Here is a 5332-nt window from a genome sequence, read left to right on the forward strand (position 1 = left end):
AAAGCAGTCAGCCCAACAGCAGAGGTCGGTCGGATTGGTACACACTCTCCGTAGTCGTCCGTTGTGCCATGCAACCCTCGGCCCGTTTTCGCATCATTTCACAAGCGAGGCTTTTCCGGCTCTCTCCTCACCTCGCAGGCACCACGTTCGGTAAGTAAACATAACCTTAAACGGCTTTAGCAACTGCCATATGCGTTGTCGGTTTTGTAGACGGTATGTTTACCGGAGTAGATACTATAGTTGAACTGCACACATCCGTTGGTAAGATTGGTTTGACTAGACAAACGTTCGTCTCGCTCTCTCTCTCTCTTTCTCTCAAGGGGCCTATAACCGTAGTGGTTTGTTGCATACATGGCGAAAGGAGTGTGAAAGGAGGAAAGTTTTCTCCGGAGCTCATTTATATCGTCGCTAAAGCCTGAAAAGAAGACTAGCAGAATTAAAGAGACGAGATGACTTCCGGTGGCAAATAAGGATTGTCGATTACAGCACGAGACTATCGTCCTGGCGTCAGAAGACGGCCTGGCGACAGAGCAAATTCTCATCCAAAGCGAAGTGTAATTAACACATCACAAAGTCACGGATCGACTTTCCCTCGGTAGTTAGTGAATTATTTGCATCGGATGTCACTGTTCTAACGGTCAAATTTGATTACCCATGTAGACATTTGAATCGGTATGGCGGAATTGGGAGGAAATCACGACTTTTTTGGGACTTTTTCATCGGTTCTCGGCGTCCAATCGGTACAGCACAGTGAACCTGTCAAAGTGTTAGCGCGGTTGCAGTTCGGTAAGTTGCTCCAGCGAGAAAAGTGGTTTTATTCATTAAAGTCCATCATTTTCCACGGTGTTTTCAGTCCAATGGATGCTGGAGATGATGTAGAAGCCGTTTAGCATGGAGTTCATTTCGTTTACGAAGAACAACCTGACAGTGTGTATGTTGAAGGAAGGTTCTGGATGAACAGAAGATATCGCTGAAAGCTGTTTCCTCGGCTGTTTAGCGCTTTCCTGTGACCCGAATGTGATTCAGTGTTGTTATAAAAGTGATATATAATATGCTAAAATACATAGAATGTTTCAAAAATACAATGATCTGAAATTAGTTTTCTGCTTCTCAAAACAAACCCTTCAGAAACAGTACCTAAACCGCCCCGGTTGGATTGGAACCGATTCGAGGCCGTTTTTACACCGTCCCATACTGCCAATCGTGGGATAAAGTCGCACTTTTTTCCCAGGACAAAAGTACACCTTTGTCCTACAAAAACGGCGTACTTTCCACCCTTGGGTAGGATAATTTTTATTTTCAATCATTCCAATCGGAAAAGGCTCCTCACACTCAGCTGAACACACCGTACGGCCTACTGGTGCCTCCATTATGACAGGTTGCCACTGCGTTAACAGTTTTAACCTCAAAAAACCAGTGAAAAACCCTCGTGACAACAACACATCCGCAGCCACGGCTCTCGCATTCCGCAGCGACACCGACCGAGGACTTAGAAATTCATGAAAACATGGAAAAACTTCATGAATAATCAAGTAAATTTTAAATTGTCTTGCCACGGGTAAAAACGTTTCCCGCGGGACTGGCACCACGCCAACCGCTTGGTAAAAAGATGGAGAGAGGAAGCGATGAAGCGATGCGGGCGTGCGGCCTACAGCGGAGCGGTTTACATACAAAAAAACTGGTTGAAGAAGACTAAATAAAAAAAAAGTTCTCCACTAGCTTCTAGTATTCGTCACTTGCTACTGTTAATCCTGCCGTAAGGACCATGCCAGAGTCCTGAGGACGAAAAAACGCGCGCGTGAAGGCCCCCCGGAAACTGATATGCACCGATTTACAGGTCGACCACGGTGGACCGAGGGAGGGGAGGGAAAGCAACCCACAGCAGAATAAAAAAACCTGTCTCCCTCGGAAGCACAGCCAGCAAGAAGAAGAACTGAAAAAAACAATTGCACACCACGGGCTTTGGAATTAATAAATGAAGGGAAAAAACGGAATGCGACCAACCGTGGAAAAAGAAAGTGAATGAGAAGCATGGCATGATAGGCGGAGGAAGAGAGGGGAGAGGAAGAGAGTGTGTCCAAAACCCGGGCGGACCCAAGCCAAAGTGAGCAACCAATTTCGAACAAATTTTCGGCTGCTCCTTTCTCGGTCGGTCAAATATTTGTTTTCCGCTGATTGAATTGCTTTTGTTTCTTTTTTTTTCGCTCTTTCATTTGGATGTTGGTCAAGCTGCGAGGCCAATTGGAGGAGACCGTCGGGTCCTTCTGCGTCACTCCCGTGAGTCTGAGACTGTGAGCAGTCCGCTTGTCGGGGGGACCGCGATAGTGGATGCGTTTTCTAAATTCTAACCCAACCAGACCACGAACCGTGCCCGTCCGTCAAGAGCTGTCACGCCAGAGGAGCACTGATCCCTTCTCCTTCTCCCCGTTCTCGCAACATTGGCCACACGCCAACTTCTCACGAGGGAGTCACGGAATAGGAGAGTCAATTTTAACAAATTACGCCACGTCTCTCGTATTGACGTCGTAGGGTTTTCGGAGGGGGGAGTGTGCACCTGACGGCTACGGTCACAAGAAGCACCGGATCGGATGGCGCGTGTGCCCCCCCCCCCCCCTCGGCCAGAATTAGGCTTGGGAGTTTGGCCCCAAATGACGTGCAGCGTCGCGCGACTCGCAAAGGTCGCACTCGCCTCCATCGCGCGTCCCACAGCAAAAAAGGACCAAAATCCACGAGAAATTGACATCGAGCTCGTCGCACTAGTCGTGGTCGTCGTCGACTAAGTGAACCACCACGCGGCGCAGGACCTAATTGAATCAAATCCGCGAATTGAATTATTCTTCGTCGCGAACGAATGACGCGGTACCGACGGAGAGAGGGGGAGCAAAATTTGGCATTCTGCAGATTCGCGGTTTTACAATTTTCGACAGTCGGCGGTCGGTCGTTCTTCTCGGCAGCAAACCCCATGAACTCGCATTTCGCGAGATCGGGTTGAACAATCTGGAATAAGTGGATTATCTCCGGCTCCGGGTAATCGGGCAATGAACCTTTTCATTTTGCGCGGGCAGGAGTGGGCGCCAGGTGCGGCGGAAGAACATAATCGAGTTGCTCGATTGCTGCATTACACACAAAATGGAGCAGAAAATCGCATAATTTCCTTCACTTGGCGCGCGCGCGCACGAGCAGCAGCGCCGTCGCTGGTTGCATTAACTGCTAAGCTGAGCGGAATTTGCATAATTTGCTCAACACAATTATTTAATTGATATTTCGGAAAGCATATTTATGAAGGGGAGATGGTTCGATCATGTTCCGGAATGTGCTCACGTGCTCTCACACACGCACAGGTACAGGAATTCGATATTCAGGAGTTCCGACACTGTCCACCTTAAAGCCTAAAGGATGCCAGCAACTTGTGCTTTTCTGTGGACAATCCTTTCGACCTCAAATACGTTTTCTCCTTGACCGCTGATCATCCAATTTAAAATACAAACAAACGAACGACCTGCATGTGTTTGTGTTTTCCGACCGTCCTTCTCCGTGGGTTTTATAAAGCAATTTTCCCCTTGACCAAACAGACCACACACACACACACATTCGGCATTACTCAAACCCAGGGACCTCGGCGAGAGATGCTTACACAACGCAAAACACCCAGCTGAGGTCATTCCATGCATGCTCATGTTCTTCGATAATTGGCTTTCACCGCTTTCCTCTCGCCGGAATACCCCCCACACACCCCACGGAATGTAATGGAAAACAGACAGAGGATCCTCTTCCTCCACCGCACATCCTTCAAACGGAATCTTTAACTTAACTCTTCCTTCAAACTCCATGGTCCTCGTCGCTCCGCTGTGGCGTCAACTCCCCTGGGGAGAGGAGGAAACATCCAACCCGAGAAGTTGGTTGATGAACCCGAATCCGTTGACCAGTTGGTTGATGGTCTGCTGCTGCTGCTGCTGCTGCTGCTGCTACCGAGGCCGCTGCTACATGGACCATGTTGAACTCTCGCAGCACAATTTATAATAAACGATGACGATGTGCCCTCGAAATGAGATTTTCTCTTCATACTGCCAGCCAGCCAAGGCGTCAGCTCATTTGGCAAACGGCAAATGGATCCGTAGGTACATTGGCGGTGACCAAGGTTAACCATTTTTGCCAACATCCCAACAACACACACCGACAAACCATTCAAAACAACGCAGAGAGTGCGACACCGGGCTAGGGGTTAGTAGCACGTAGCCGAAAACCCATAATCCAGTTCCAGTTCAGTATGAACTGTGCTGGAATCAGTAAATTGAGATTTATGCTCTGATGCTACTACTACTGCTGCTGCTGCTGCTGCTCCTCTAGAGCGCTATAGCGATTGCGGGTGACATCCAGCTCATGCTGGTCGTGGTGGTCTCCAACAGGGGAAAAGGAAAAGGGATGCGAAACTGTGCAAGGAGGGGGGGGGGAGGAAAAGGTTATAAAATTATTTATTATCCTTATTACTTTTATGTGCCCACGAAAATGAGCCTTGAACGGCTTGACCGTCGATAGAGAGGGAGAGAGCGTGCGCCCATCCTTTGGTGTCCTTTGAAGAAGATGATGACGAAAGTGAGTACCGCATACACACACACACGGTTTTACCCTTCCATTAGACACGGGTAAAAGGTCATCCAGGCCGATGAGGAAGGGGTTTGCGTTTTATTTTAAAATAAATTCGATGTTAAAGCGGTCCTTTCGATCGTAGGCCTGACGGTGCAGAGCGCCGCTATCTGCCTTCTTATGTCCACCCATATGGTGCTCGAGCTACTCGAGTAGCTAGCCTCGAGTGCTGCTAACGAGCAGGAGGAGGAAAAGGTGGCTTGTGGGAGTCTATCCGGGGTGTCCGGTTTTTGGTTTTGGTTTTCGGTTAAGCGCTCTGACTCCGTGGATCGACCGCTGGTTGTCCTTTTTACTTTAAAGGCATCGTTTTACTCGTACGAGCTGCCCGTCTGGTGGTTTGTCCCACGTGTCCCCGCGTCCGTCCGTGTGTGTGTGTGTGTAGAATGCAGCCCACAAAAAGCGAGCGGGGGGTTACGGTTGAAAGCGGGTTTATTGATATGGGACGCGTCATCCATTAGGCTGATAACGAGTTTTGATGACCGAATAAAGCCGAGAGTCAAAGGGTAGAGGGTCATTTTCCCGCTCATATGGTATTCATAGCGGTTTGGTTAAAGTGCAGCACCAAATGAAGTGAAAGAAGGAACCGTTTTTGTGGCCTCGCCAAAAAACCTCGTATTAAACTTTGAGATTTTCAAATTAACTTCCGGATAAGGAGACTTTATTAGGACAAGTTTTCACACACAACTGT

This window comes from Anopheles darlingi, chromosome 3 (genome assembly GCF_943734745.1).
Source record: "Anopheles darlingi chromosome 3, idAnoDarlMG_H_01, whole genome shotgun sequence".
Taxonomy (NCBI): domain Eukaryota; kingdom Metazoa; phylum Arthropoda; class Insecta; order Diptera; family Culicidae; genus Anopheles; species Anopheles darlingi.